This window comes from Microtus oregoni, unplaced genomic scaffold (assembly GCF_018167655.1).
Source record: "Microtus oregoni isolate MIOR12 unplaced genomic scaffold, Mior012 000052F_000, whole genome shotgun sequence".
Classification (NCBI taxonomy): Eukaryota; Metazoa; Chordata; class Mammalia; order Rodentia; family Cricetidae; genus Microtus; species Microtus oregoni.
Genome location: NW_024543812.1, coordinates 979,017 through 995,142, shown reverse-complemented (window position 1 = coordinate 995,142; position 16,126 = coordinate 979,017). Strand labels below are relative to the sequence as shown.

Genomic DNA, 16,126 nt, shown 5'->3' with positions numbered 1-16,126 from the left:
ATGGAAAAACAAAAAACCCAGGATAGCCAAAACAATCTTATACAATAAAGGATTGTCTGGAGGCATTACCATCCCTGACTTCAAACTCTTATTACAGAGCTACAGTATTGAAAACAGCTTGGTATTGGCATAAAAACAGAGAAGTCGACCAATGGAATCGAATAGAAAACCCTGACATTAACCCACAAACCTATGAACACCTGATTTTCGATAAAGGAGCTAAAAGAATACAATGGAAAAAAGAGAGCATCTTCAACAAATTGTGCTGGCAAAACTGGATGTCAATCTGTAGAAGAATGAAAATAGATCCATATCTATCACCATGCACAAAACTCAAGTCCAAATGGATTAAAGACCTCAATATCAGTCCGAACACACTGAACCTGATAGAAGAGAAAGTGGGAAGTACTCTACAGCACATGGGCACAGGAGACCACTTCCTACGTATAACCCCAGCAGCACAGACACTAAGGGCATCATTGAATAAATGGGACTTCCTGAGGCTGAGAAGCTTCTGTAAAGCAAAGGACACTGTCACTAAGACAAAAAGGCAACCCACTGACTGGGAGAAGATCTTCACCAACCCTGCAACTGACAAAGGTTTGATCTCCAAAATATATAAAGAACTCAAGAAACTAGACCGCAAAAGGCTAATCAACCCGTTATAAAATGGGGCACTGATCTGAACAGAGAATTCTCAACAGAAGAAGTTCAAATGGCCAAAAGACACTTAAGGTCATGCTCAACTTCCTTAGTGATCAGGGAAATGCAAATCAAGACAACTTTAAGATACCACCTTACACCTGTCAGAATGGCTAAAATAAAAAACACCAATGATAGCCTTTGCTGGAGAGGTTGTGGAGAAAGGGGTACACTCACCTATTGCTGGTGGGAATGCAAACTTGTGCAACCACTCTGGAAAACAGTGTTTCGGTTTCTCAGGAAATTCGGGATCAACCTACCCCTGGATCCAGCAATACCACTCTTGGGAATATACCCAAGAGAGGCCCTATCATACAACAAAAGTATATGCTCAACTATGTTCATGACAGCATTGTTTGTAATAGCCAGAACCTGGAAACAACCTAGATGCCCTTCAACGGAAGAATGGATGAAGAAAGTATGGAATATATACATATTAGAGTATTACTCAGCAGTAAAAAACAAGGACTTCTTGAATTTTGCATACAAATGGATGGAAATAGAAAACACTATGCTGAGTGAGGTAAGCCAGACCCAAAAAGAGGAACATGGGATGTACTCACTCATATTTGGTTTCTAGCCATAAATAAAGGACATTGAGCTTATAATTCATGTTCCTAGAGAAGCTAAATAAGAAGGTGAATCCAAAGACAAACACATAGGCATCCTCATGAATATTAACCTTCATCAGGCGATGAAAGGAGACAGAGACAGAGACCCACATGGGAGCACCGGACAGACATCTCAAGGTCCAAATCAGGAGCAGAAGGAGACGGAGCACGAGCAAGGAACTCAGGACCATGAGGGGTGCACCCACACACTAAGACAATGGGGATGTTCTATTGGGATCTCACCAAGGCCAGCTGGCCTAGGTCTGAAAAAGCATGGGATAAATCCGGACTAGCTGAACATAGCGGACAATGAGGAATACTGAGAATTCAAGAACAATTGCAGTGGGTTTTTGATCCTACTGCATGTACTGGCTTTGTGGGAGCCTAGGCAGTTTGGATGCTCACCTTATGAGACCTGGATAGAGGTGGGCAGTCCTTGGGCTTCCCACAGGTCAGGGAACCCTGATTGCTCTTCGAGCAGATGAGGGAGGGGGACTTGATCGGGGGAGGGGGAGGGAAATGGGAAGCAGTTTTGGGGACGAGGCAGAAATCCTTAATAAATAAATAAATTTAAATAAAAAAAAGAATTAAATATTGTAGGCGAAACAAAAAAAATACAAGATTGATAAACCCCTATCCAAACTAATCAAATGGCAGGGAGAGAATATGCAAATTAATAAGATCAGAAATGAAAAGGGGGCCATAAACAAGACACAGAGGAAATTCAGAGAATCGTTAGATATTACTACAAAAGCCTATATGCCACAAAACTGGAAAATGTAAAAGAAATGGACACTTTTTTAGATAAATACCATATACCAAAGTTAAACCAGGACCAGGTGAACAATCTAAATAGACCTGTTAGTCACAAAGAATTAGAAGCTGTTATCAAAAACCTCCCTACCAAAAAGCCCAGGACCAGATGGTTTCAATGCAGAATTCTACCAGAACTTCCAAGAAGACCTAATACCTATATTCCTTAAGGTATTTCACAATATAGAAACAGAAGAGATATTGCCAACTTCCTTTTATGACGCTACAGTTACTCTAATAACAAAACCACACAAAGACTCAACCAAGAAAGAGAATAACAGGCCTATCTCACTCATGAACATCGATGCAAAAATCATCAATAAAATACTGGCAAACTGAATCCAAGAACACATTAGAAAAATTATCCATTATGATCAAGTAGGCTTCATCCCAGAGATGCAGGGCTGGTTCAACATATGATAATCTATCAATGTAATCCATCATATAAATAAACTGAAAGAAAAAAACCATATGATCGTTTTATTAGATGCTGAAAAAGCATTTGACAAAATTCAACATCCCTTTATGATAAAAGTCTTGGAGAGATTAGGGATACAAGGGTCATACCTAAATATAATAAAAGCTATTTACAGCAAGCCGACAGCTAACATCAAATTAAATGGAGAGAAACTAAAAGCCATCCCACTAAAGTCAGAAACACGACAAGGCTGTCCACTCTCTCCATACCTCTTCAATATAGTGCTTGAAGTTCTAGCAATAGCAATAAGACAACATAAGGGGATCAAGGGGATTCAAACTGGAAAGGAAAAAGTTAAACTTTCGTTATTTGCAGATGATATGTTAGTGTGCATAAGCAACCCCAAAAACTCTACCAAAGAACTCCTACAGCTGATAAACACCTTTAGTAATGTGACAGGATACAAGATTAACTCCATAAAGTCAGTCGCCCTCCTATACACAAAGGATAAGGAAGCAGAGAGAGAAATCAGAGAAGCATCACCTTTCATGATAGCCACAAACAGCATAAAATATCTTGGGGTAACTCTAACTAAGGAAGTGAAAGATCTTTTTGACAAGAACTTTAAGTCTTTGAAGAAAGAAATTGAAGAGGATACCAGAAAATGGAAGGATATCCCTTGCTCTTGGATTGGGAGGATCAGCATTGTAAAAATGGCAATTCTACCAAAGGCAATTTATAGATTCAATGCAATCCCCATCAAGGTCCCATCAAAATTCTTCACAGATCTTGAGAGGACAATAACCAACTTTATATGGAAAAACAAAAAATCCAAGATAGCCAAAACAATTTCATACAATAAAGGAACTTCTGGAAGCATTACCATCCCTGACTTCAAGCTCTATTACAGAGCTACAGTAATGAAAACAGTGTGGTATTGGCATAAAAACAGAAAAGTTGACCAATTGAATCGAATAGAAGACCTGGATTTTAACCCAAAAACCTATGAAAACCTCATTTTCGATAAAGGAGCTAAAAGTATACAATGGAAGAAAGAGAGCATCTTCAACAAATGGTGCTGGCACAACCCCTTGTCAACCTGTAGAAGAATGAAAATAGATCCATATCTATCACCATGCAAAAAACTCAAGTCCAAATAAATTAAAGACCTCAATATCAGTCTGAACACACTGAACCTGAGAGAAGAGAAAGTGAGAAGTACCCTACAACATATGGGTCCAGGAGATCGCTTCATATGTATAACCCCAGCAGCACAGACATTAAGGGCAACATTGAATAACTGGGACCTACTGAAACTGAGAAGCTTCAGTAAAGCAAAGGACACTGTTACTAAGACACAAAGGCAACCTTCTGACTGGGAGAAGATCTTCACCAACCCCGCAACAGACAAAGGTCTGATCTCCAAAATATATAAAGAACTCAAGAAACTAGACTTTAAAATGCTCATTAACCCATTTAAAAAATGGGGTACTGAACTGAACAGAGAATTCCCAACAGAAGAAGTTCAAATGGCCAAAAGACACTTAAGGTCATGCTCAACCTCCTTAGCGATCAGGGAAATGCAAATCAAAACAACTTTGAGATATCATCTTACACCTGTCAGAATGGCTAAAATCAAAAACACCAATGATAGCCTTTGCTGGAGAGGTTGTGGAGGAAGGGGTACACTCATCCATTGCTGGTGGGAATACAAACTTGTGCAACCACTTTGGAAATCAGTGTGGCGGTTTCTCAGGAAATTCGGGATCAACCTATCCTTGGACCCAGCAATACCACTCTTGGGAATATATCCAAGAGATGCCCTATCATATTACAAAAGCATCTGTTCAACTATGTTCATAGCAGCATTATTTGTAATAGCCAGAACCTGGAAACAACCTAGATGACCTTAAATGGAAGAATGGATGAAGAAAGTGTGGAATATATACATATTAGAATACTACTCAGGGGTAAAAAAACAATGACATCTTGAATTTTGCATGCAAATGGATGGAAATAGAAAACACTATCCTGAGTGAGGTAACCCAGACCCAAAAAGATGAACATGGGATGTACTCACTCATAATTGTTTTCTAGCCATAAATAAAGGACATTGATTCTATAATTTGTGATCCTAAAAAGCTAAATAAGAAGGTGAACCCAAAGAAAAACATATAGTTATCCTCCTGGATATGGGAAGTAGACAAGATTGCCGGGCAAAAAATTGGGATCTTGGGGGTGGGGTGGGATAGGGGTAAGGGGAGATGGGAAGAGAAAAGTGAGAAGGGGAGAATGGGGGGCACTTGGGGAAATGAAATGATTGGGATAAAGGAAGGGTGGATATGGGAGCAGGGAAGTATATATCTTAATTAAGGGAGCCATCTTATGGTTGGCAAGAGACTTGAACCTAGAGGAGCTCCCAGGTGCCCAGGGCCATATCCCCAGTTAGTTCCTTGGACAGCTGAGGAGAGAGAACCTGAAATGACCCTATCCTATAGCCATACTGATGAATATCTTGCATATCACCATAGAACCTTCATCTGGCGATGGATGGAGATAGAGACAGAGACCCACACTGGAGCACTGGCCTGAGCTCCCAAGGTCTCAATGAGGAGCAGAAGGAGGGAGAACATGAGCAAAGATGTCGGGACCACAAGGGGTGCACCCGCCCAAGGAGACAGTGGGGCTGATCTATTGGGAGCTCACCAAGGCCAGCTGGACTGTGACTGAAAAAGCATGGGATAAAACCGGACTCTCTGAATATGGCGGACAATGAAGGCTGCTGAGAAGCCAAGGACAATGGCACTGGGTCTTGATCCTACTTCATGTTCTGGCTTTGTGGGAGCCTAGCCAGTTTGGACGTTCACCTTCCTAGACCTGGATGGAGGAGGGAGGACCTTGGACTTTCCACAGGGCAGGGAACCCTGACTGCTCTTTGGGTTGGAGAGGGAGGGGGACAGGAGTGGGGGGAGGGGGAGAGGAGTGGGAGGAGGGGGAAGGAAATGGGAGGCTGGGAGGAGGCAGAAATTTTTCTTTTTTTCAATAAAAAAAAGAAAAAATCTAGAAACCAAACAAAATGCTATTATTTGTAATTAATCTGTTTGCCAGCTTGTGACATTCGCTCTTAACAGTGTGGTGATGTGAGAGGCATGAAAGGAGGCTTCATGATCACTCCCACTAAGTGACGAATAAGGGGAATGTAGTAGAAAAACAGATTCTAAAGTTCTCAACACAACTACCACGGCAGATAATTCCTGTATATACCACTTGGCCCTTTCTAGGCCATCAGAATCAAATTTTCTATGTGTTTGGGTGCGGGGGAGGGAATAATCCATTTAATAATTTGCATTTGAAACAGGCTCATGTTTCAACAAATGAACAAGTGGTACAGAGAAAGAAAAACAAGCCGTCTGTATCTATTTGATCAGGTACAGGAAAGAGACTTTTTTTCCCTTTCCTGTCTTTTGATACATTAGATTGAATACACAAATCTAAGAGCAAATCTCAAATGACTGAAATACTTATCCTTACTTAGGCAACAGGAAATTAACTTACCTTAATACTAAGACCATTGCCTCTCACAGGAACCCCACAAGTATGCCTTACATTAATCAAGCTAAGTGCCCTACATACTAAAATAAATATGGTGTAATTGGTGGCTTTTAAGTATTCAACAAAGAACGTTTTCATAAGTCCTATTAAATAATTGAAATTATAGCACACACTTTTTTTTCCAGCAGACTTTCATAGAGCGCAGTTCCACTGAGAAAGCCTTCTGAATGCAAGCTTACTCCCCACAGAAGCGTTCAAGAATTCCCTATTGACATAAAGTTTTAGAAAGATGAATTTTCCAAGCCTAACGGTGCTAAGGAGCAGAGAGGGAGCCATCAACCCTTTGGTCAGCAATGTAGAAGGTATAATGTGAGATAAAGTAAACAGTCACTGTCTCCATCAGAAACATAAAGTACTGCCAAGATGACCTGGAAATCATCTTTCTGATAGCATATAGCAGCTTCAGTTGAGGTGCTATTTTACCTCTGTAGTGAATGCTACTGCAAAAGCCCTATTTGCCCTGATAATGATGTTATTTTTAATGTTTCTATTCATATGAAATCAGAATATACCTATGAAATCAGAATATAACTCTGAAATCAGAATATAACTGCAAACTAATGGTATTCTACACTGATGACACTGGGTCAAGTTATAGAACACTAGGAGTTATCACTTAGTGTGTGTGTATGTGTGTTTGTGTGTGTGTGTGTATGTGTGTGTGTGTGTATGCAAAATCATGATGGCTGCAGTTACACTATGACTTATCCTAAAGATAGGCCCCCAAGTGAGTATTATAAAGCTCCTTCAGCAGGTTTAAAGTTCAAATCTGTGGATAAGGAAGCATTTCATGAGAATTTTCGACAAATGGATTTATCCCTAACATTACATCTTTATTACACTGGAAACATTCCATGTACAACGAGACACTCAAAGCTTCAGCATAACGTAACAGCCACTTCTAGGTGTTGGCAAGTTTGAGATACTTCATGTGCAACCTCTGAGAGGCCTTCTCATTTCCACACTAGGAAACTTTCTAGGCGCTAAAGATTACTCTTCAAATACTTGTTATCCTGTTGGGGTCTGATTTGTTTTGTTTTAATTTTACCTACTTACAATTGAAAATTCCCCAAGAAGGAATCACAAATACTAGAATAAGGTACTGATAACATCAGAATAGCAATATACAACATCTGGCTAGGACCCTAATTGTCCTTCCTTACGCTTTGAGAGGATAGAAGGTCCAGAGCAACGTGTGTGCTATTACATAATACATATAATGTGAATCCCAGGTTTAAATTTAAACTTTCATGTCGCAACACTTGAAAAGGTTTAAAAATAAAACAAAATTAATTTTCATTGTGTTTATTTAGCTGAACAGAGCAAAATATCACCGTGCAGAATATCACATATTTTAAGTGTAAATACATGTTTTTATATCTCCTATACTGACTGAGGTTGGCTTAATCAGTACAAGTGTTTATAAAGCAAACAAAACTATTCCACTCCATAGATCAATCATAGAAGCATTTTTAGAAATTCAACCATGGTAACTAGCTCGTCTTGTAAACGAATTATTTCAGTAACGACAATGCTCTAGACTAAGCCTGCTGGGAGACACTCTTGATTCCTGATGCATGAATTCTTCATGAGTGGGGATGGTATGAGAGAACCCACTCTCAGATGTTAAACTTCATTTCTATTATCTCCCCCAAATGGCTCACATTAGAACAATTTCACCCCAAAATGCTAAAATTAAGAATTATATTTCCAGCTATCAATAATATTAACCACTAATTTGCTTTCAATAAAAAAGAATAAACCAAATGAGCAGCAGTATCTATCACTAGTGAGTTCTTTTAACTGTAAGTGGATGCTCTCCAGCACTAAAAAAATGTTTATTCTGGCAAAATTTATGCTCAGAAAATACACTATTTTTTTCAATTAAATTAGTCTAGAACTTTTCTGTGTATATGGTGTAATATCTTTTCCAATGAAAATCAACTTTTATTTCATCTTAAAATTGTCTCATAATATAAAAATTATCTATATTACATTATAAAAAGTGCTACTTAGTTTTTAACAACATATAACCTTTTATATAATAACATATTGTTAAAAAGTTTAATTCTCTAGTTCAATAAAGTTCACTATGTACAATCAACAATTCCCATGAACTCAGCATCAATGTTTTAAAAGCAAACGCATATGTATTTGCCAGAGGAAGCTATCCATACGAACAGATTTGTTGGCTCATATGACACAGTGTCAGCTATGTATTACATTAATTTAAAACAACACACCAGAACTAAAATAATTTATTAATTCAAGTGGATAAAATTAATCACTATGTTTTAATCTAATATTTGCCTCATTACTATTCAGGAAGAAGTCCTTAATTAATTTTTCTGTGGTTTTGATAACCACTCAAAAATATAGATTAATGCTTTTTTCATTAAAAAAATTAAGGTTGATATTCTTAAAAGTAAATCTGATTAGGCTGATTATCTTGATGTGAACTGTGCTTTTCCCAATTAAATTATAATTGAATATTTTCTGTGAAATTATTGCTTCATATCTGTAGTTTCAAATTTTTATATTTTAAGTATGCAGCAAATTGAAAGCAGTTTATTCAAAGCATTGGTTTGACGAACACATTCTGATCTACGTATTTCAATTTTCCCAATCTTTACTAAGGGTGGTAGGCTAAAATGAGTGCCCCCCACATCAAAGTATAATAAATCTAATAGTCATTTGATAAGTATTCATAAAGCTATTCTGATAAGCTTCCTAAAAACTGAAAACATTAATTGCTCCATCACATCCTTTCATAAATCATGGGGTCCTTTGTTTTCATGAAATTAAAAATAGTACTCAAGTTGTCTATTAAAATTTTACTTATTATTTTTTAAAAATCATAAAAAATATTTTTAGTTCAATCATTTTTGGTTCTGTTTTCTGTTTTTCATTAGTATACATTATACACAATAGCTTTCGTGGACGCATAAATGTAAAATTGTGTTTTGATCATATTTACCCAGTATCCTCTCACCTCCCTCGCTTCCATCGAATCCCTTACTCTTCTCAAATTGTTCTATTTCTACATTCACATCTTAAAATCCTTTTTTGAAAGAGGATCTTACTACATAGCTGGCATTGGCCTGAAGCCGATGTTGGCCTAAACCTTAAAATCCTCCTGCCTCTATCTTCTAAGTACTGCAACTAACTACAAGTGCACACCACCACTTCAGACTAAAAAATAGGTTCCTATAACAGGTCATTGCGTGTGGTTTTACTTGTGACATGAATATGAATTCTATTCATTTTTAATTATTTGCATGAACAAAGCTACCTGCGTTCTCATTAGTAAAAATGAGAAATAAGGGCTAGGGATGTAGCTCAGTGTCAGGGCAGGTTCCTAGTCTATGCAAGACATTTGGCTCTTTCCCAGTGGAATAGAAGAAAAGCGGGGCATTAGAAATAATAGTCACCCTCGGAGCTGTGGCTTTTTCAAAGTGCTGTTAGGTGGCACATTATTAGCAGGTATGAAGACCACTGCTAAAGAATGGTCTTGGAAAACCCAAAAAGAAAGAAAATGGGGCTAGGCTTTTGTGAAAGGTGAAATTTTATTTGATTACTACTTGCATTTCAGGATACAGAAGAAGCCACTAAAATGTAGTGTGTGCTAACTCTTTTTTTTCTTTCTTTCTCTCTCTCTCTCTCTCTCTCTCTCTCTCTCTCTCTCTCTCTCTCTCTCTCTCTCTCTCTCTCTCTCTCTCTCTCTCTCTCTCTTTGGTTCCCTGACCGGGAAAGTGTGTGCTAACTCATGTGCACAGTTTTTCAGTTTTCAGGGTGTTAAGTAGTTAGGAAAGTGTGGTTATGCGCAAATACTGTACTTACTCACTTTGGTCACTAGGTGGCAAATGCACACCGGCCATGAAGCCCTTTCTCCATTTTGCACCGTGAGCTGTCTCAATCTTCCCAGGTCCTGTAGAAAGGAAAATTATATTTACAGATGGGACAATGAAGATTCACTGGCATGGAACGATGTGGTTTAATTGTATATATATATATACCAATAGCAGCAATACCAGGAAACAAATCTGCAGTCTCTTTGCCAAGGACAGCAGCTAATTCTTACCATCTCTGAGAATTTCAGGAATGACCTTGTTCATGATTGTAGTCTATTTTTTGTTAATAAACTAATCTTTATTGGCATATTTACAAATATAAAATGACAAAATGAAAATTCAATATAAAAATCTAATCCTATACAGCTAAACAGTTTGTATCTAACACAAAAAAAAATAATGGCAGTGCCAACTAAATGCATGATATTCTAAGCACAATGCAAAGTGTTCCATTATACAAATTCTCCAAGAATCCTGCAAGGAAAGTGCTATGGATACTCCTATCTTACAGGTTGGGAAGGCAGGAAAAAAGGCCACACATCACTCAGCAAGTAAGTGTCAGAACTTGGATGAAGATGAAGAATCCATTTTGTATTATATTTCAATACCTAACATTTAAGTATTAAAGTATGACATTTTGATGATGGATAGGTATGTCTATCTATATATGTATTTTCTTTATTTGCCTACATATATTTACATTTGTATGCTTCTGTGTGAATTATATTTATGACTCTGTACTTATGAAAGTGTTTGTGCACAATCATGTGTCCTAAAGATATTTTTGGTAATTTTCCCACCTACATTTAATGGTATAGTCAACTTAGAGGGGTTGATAATTATTGTTCTCTCAAAGAGACTAAAAACAATGGCAAAAAAACACATTAAAACCAATAAGTTAGATTTAAAAGTGTTTGTATGTCTATTTATAAGTGGTCAGAAATCTATGTTTTCAGCTGGGTGGTGGTGATGCACGCCTTTAATCCCAGCACTCAGGAGGCAGAGGCAGGAGGATATCTGTGATTTCAAGGCCAGCCTGGTCTACAAGAGCTAGTTCCAGGACAGGCACCAAAGTTACAGAGAAACCTTGTCAAAAAAAAAATAAGAAAGAAAGAAAGAAAGAAAGAAAGAAAGAAAGAAAGAAAGAAAGAAAGAAAGAAAGAAAGAAGAAATCTATTAATTCACAATATAAATCCACATGTGTTTTGTGTATGTAGATCTGTTTCTATTTGTAGCATAAAGTCCTAAGGCATGCATTTTAGCATATGTCATTTTAGCATATGCTTATTTATGTGTGTATTTGTCTGTTTGATGAACGTCATTAAAAGCTTAGGAGACCATATGTAGAACACTTTAATGAGTATGTGCAACAACACATGGATTTATTACCATGTAAGGAACTATCTGTCCATGTGTGCAACTGCAAGTCTGTACATGTTTGCGAATGTATTTTTATGTGTTTTGTTATATTTAAGTATATATGTACATCTCTTTGTGTTTAAGATATGGTCTACCTAGCCATTTTGTGAGAATATATGACATCTAAGTGCCTATCTGCATTTGCAATTATGTCTATGTAAACAAGTGCATTTATAGAGTACTGTGTGCACAAATTTGAAAAATTCTTGATGCATCTCCATCCAAGTGGGCACAAAAGCCTGAAGAACTGTGTCTGTATTCCTTATATTTATTTCTGTATAGTCTATGCATTCAATGTAGTATTTGTGTCTGTGTAAACATTTTTTGCTGACTACCTATATAAGCTTCCATGTCTGCATTTGTGTAAACACAGGACATGTATGCATAAGTGTATTTTTACTTTCTTGCCATTAATTCCCTTGACTTGTATCTAACAACTTGTTTCATATGCATGTTTCAGTGTTTATTTACATATGTATCTTCATTGTGTACTTATATGTCCATGTGAATATCTGAAAGTCTATGTAAGCATGTTGTGTGTCAGTACTAATGTGTCTACATGGAAACTTGTCAGTGTATTTGACCGGTACGCTTAAATAAACAGACTAGCTCAAAACAACAGATATAATTTAGTAATTGTAAACGGGGAAACTCACACAACCTGTGTCCGGAAAACACCGAGCGCACCTGGATTCCCAGGTTTTCTTCCCTGGCCCCAGGCGGCCACACCCTAGCCAAATGTGATTGGCTGAGCTTCCCCATCAGAAATTAATGAATCTGTGTAATGCTGACTAAATTAATGCATATACATGTCAATGTTTATGTCTCTAAGTAGGTACATGAAATATGAGAACAGAGTATGTATATGAATTGTGGATGCTTATAAAAATGTATATCTTGGTCTGTGAATTTGTTTTGTGCATGCGTCTATGGTATAAATGTCCATCAATATCTGCATTATACATATAACTATGCACAAAAGTGCCCAAGTATGTATCTTTGAAGCCATGCTGTACAGTCTTGATGTGGTTGCACATATTTCTATGTCTGTGAACATAGGCTTCATAGATAAATCTGCTTCTGAGTGTATCTGTATATCTGTGTTTATATAGGTATATGCTTATGGAACACTGTGATTGTAAACTGGTGCATTGCTTTCTGCAAGTTTATGAGATTGTCTATATACATCTCTGTACACCCTCGGTGCCATCTCCAAATATAGATATAGGATGTACAACTATGATTCTTTGTACATGTCTGGGTTTATGGGAATCCGTTTCTGGACATACATGAATCTTAGCACACTCTTATTAGTCTGAATAAGTTGCTATAAAATTTAAACATAAATATGCTTGTATGCATGCATTTTGAGAGCATTCTTTTGTCTGTATGTCTATCTGTGTAGTTCAATGTTTCTGTAGATGTGATTATCAATATGTAAATCCTTGATCAATATAACTGTATATACAACTCCATAAATATATGTATTACTATGCATGTAAAAATCTCTTCATGAATCCATTTTTGTTTTCTTTGTGTGTAGAAATCTGCTTATGCATCTCTGTCACAGATATGTGCTTATGCATTTCTGTATGTATACCCAAATGTCTTGATTTGTGCATATTTATGTATACATGCATATTCATATGTTTTAATGATGAGCAGAACTTTTTGTATATGTAGGCATGAGCATGTTCCTGCAGTTTTTTTTTTATCACAATTATGCCTCTGTGCGTGTGTGTCTCAAAGTATGTGAATACCATTATATAAAGATCTAGACACTGTTAGATTTTTCAGTGTGGTATGCTGAGTTTTGTCTAATTAAATGAATCTCTGAGTATGTCAAAGTGGGGCAAATTGCTGTATGATGTCACATGAATGGTGTGGATTATGTCTTCCGATGCATAGCTTTTGTCTGCATCGTGCTATCTGTATATTGCACCCATCTAAGAAAACCGTGGAGCTAGGTTAATTTCTTGGCTGATCAGCGCATTTCTATGTGCTAATACAAGGCCGCTAGATATGATGGGGCAAGTTTGATACAGTGAAGTGAGACTGGGTGCTGTAGAGATCTTCCTGTTGAAAAGGCAGTTTCTTTGTACTTTCGAGTAACAAATAGTCATGTTGTGTGCTGTCATTCTGATAAACATGTGGCTCTAGATGTTATGAACAAGAACAGGGTGGTTTGAAGACTTAATGAGCTGGAGACCCTCTGAGGGAATTTCTTGTGTTGCTGGTCTATGTCTAATGGGGTATGTGTGTGAACTGTGAAATTGTGTTCTGCATTAAAGGGGGAAAGGGCAGCCTTCTGAGGTAATGCCATAGACTGAAGGCTGGCTCTATCATTGTATTACGAGTATTGTGAATTCGGTGTGAGGTCTAAGTGTTTTGTATAGTGCCATGGCTTTCATGACTATAATTTTCTAGATGATCTCAAGTTCATTGCAAGTCATGGTCATTGGCTCTAAAATATATCCTCATGTTTCAGGGCAGATCCAGGTGTTGGAGTCTATCACTCTTAAGATGCTATGTAGGAGGAAGCCAAGTTTTGCATTTTAGACATGTCTCCATGTAAAATCAATAGGGATGAAGTACCTCAAGTGTGGGGTTCTTCCTGCACATAACATGTCATTTCTAGTGGTTTTGGTCTGTTGCAGTTCTGTGTATTATGGGGGCAAGTCTGCAATACATAGGTTAACTCAATGTGGTATGAAGTTTGCTAGGGTTCTAAATGAATAAATGTAAGGCTGGGGTGTGATGGAGTCTGTGCTATGTTTTGTAAATTCAGTCTAAAGTAAGACACAATTCTGTCTATTATGAGGAATGTCATTATGTAATTGAATGTATCGTGAATCGTGGGCCTTTTTGTTAGGTGTTTGATGATTGCGTTTTTATGGTATGATATTTTTGCCCATTATGATGTCTGTGCCTTATTTCTTGTATATTAGTATCCTTTTGTACTGTTTCCATGCATATGTCGTACATTTCAGGTCATGTATTGATGTGGCATGATGTGAGACTGTGAGAAAATTCTGCATTTTCAGGTCTGAACTTGGTGAAATTCTACATTGTTCACACACTCTAATATGGACTTAGTCTGTATGCATGATTGAGTCCTAGAAGCTTCCGAGTGAGTCTAGATATAGGAGAAGGCCTGAAAGCTGGCAACTGTGGGGCTGTAAAGAATAACTATGGACTTTGATAGGGTAGTGTTGGGAGTGAGCATGTACACTAGAAATGCTGCCCAGAGGATGGGTCAAGAGTGTGTATGCATTCTGGTAGTCATCTAGATGCTATATTGATCCAAACATATTTTTAAAGTCAAAATATATTATGGAGATATGTGTCTTTGAGGCATATAAATGTGTAGTTGGTATGTCTACATACTGTAGGACAAGCACAGATCTTGCTGTGGGAGTTTCTGTAAATGTGGAGTACCGGTGTCTAGCTTCATACTGTAAGTTTGGTTTCAATACTTTCTGTTTAGTATGAGGCAAACTTTTGTGTTAAAGTGTCAAATTTCTCATTGCCTGATAAGTGTCTGAATTTGGAGTAAGGTTTGTTGAATGTAGACATCTTATCTTAGGGGGCTGGTTTGCATTCCTTGTAGGACATGAGCAATGAAAGTCTGGTTTGTGGGGCGGTATGAGTCTCACTGGGTTAGATTCAATGTGCAAGGTATCTCAGTTGGTAGTGCGTAAAGGGTGTCATGTGAAAATACAAGTATTACAGGGTAAATAAACACTATTGCTGCAGATTTTAAGTCTTATGAAGGGAATTGCAATATTACACACTGTATTTATATGAAGATTATTGAAGTCTTTTTTGATATGTTGTCCAAGATTTTCTAAGCAAGACTTTCAAAGAGCTGAGGGGTATTAACAATAGCATATTGTGGAAAACACAACTGTATAATTGTGCTGTGAGAGCTGTCTGAACAGGCTAGGCCTCAGCAGTTCGGGGAGTCCAGGTCCTGTGTGGTAGGCCAAGGTATGCAATGAATTGAAGTGATATATATGTTAAGAGCTTCATCTCAATGTTTTTCAGCATTTCAGACTTCTGCTCTAAAGCCAGTCTGGATAATGTAGAGGGGGAAGGAGTATATTACAGAGCTAGTCTGGTGCTGCAGAGTAGATCTGTGTCTTGTTGTTATTATTGCCATCATCATTGTTATCATCACTCCTTACTTTGAGTGTATGGCCTTACTTAATAGCTGTCAGTATGTACATGTTCTGTGGGGCTCATATTTTTATCAGTGAGACAATCTGTATATTGTGGTATAAACCTGACAATCTGGGAGCTCATCTGCTCATCTGAGGTATTATGAAGGGAGTCAAGACATTATGGGCATTATATAGCAGTGTACTGTAGATTCTTCTATGCTTTATCAAGTTTCTATGTACTGTGAACCAGTTTGATATTTTAAAAGCAAATAACAATAACAACAATAATAATAGGTTTGTGGCCTGTTTGCAGGTTGTGAGAAGTGTTTTGGTTTTTGAGGAATTACCACATATTGTGGGTCAAGCCTAGGATTTTAAGCAAGTCTCGTTAGTTGGAGGTGCTTGAATAATCTGTGATGTTTTCAGCTGTGCATGGCAGGCATGGTGTTATAGGGCAGATCTGAATCTCATGTATTGATCTGGATGTCTTGGAGTGGCACTTGGTCAGTACACTAGAGTAAGATAGAGAGAGATGCG

At 37.5% G+C, this 16,126-nt stretch overlaps 1 protein-coding gene across 3 annotated transcripts in view; it reads right to left on the bottom strand.

Annotated features, from left to right (window-relative positions):
- LOC121437315 (melanoma-associated antigen B4-like) overlaps nt 1-16,126 on the bottom strand; it is a 170,320-nt gene that overhangs the window by 145,072 nt on the left and 9,122 nt on the right. For all 3 annotated transcript variants that reach the window (XM_041637174.1, XM_041637175.1, XM_041637173.1), the window contains one exon: nt 10,001-10,084. The gene's annotated coding sequence lies outside the window, so the exon portion shown is untranslated. The remainder of the gene's footprint in view (nt 1-10,000; nt 10,085-16,126) is intronic.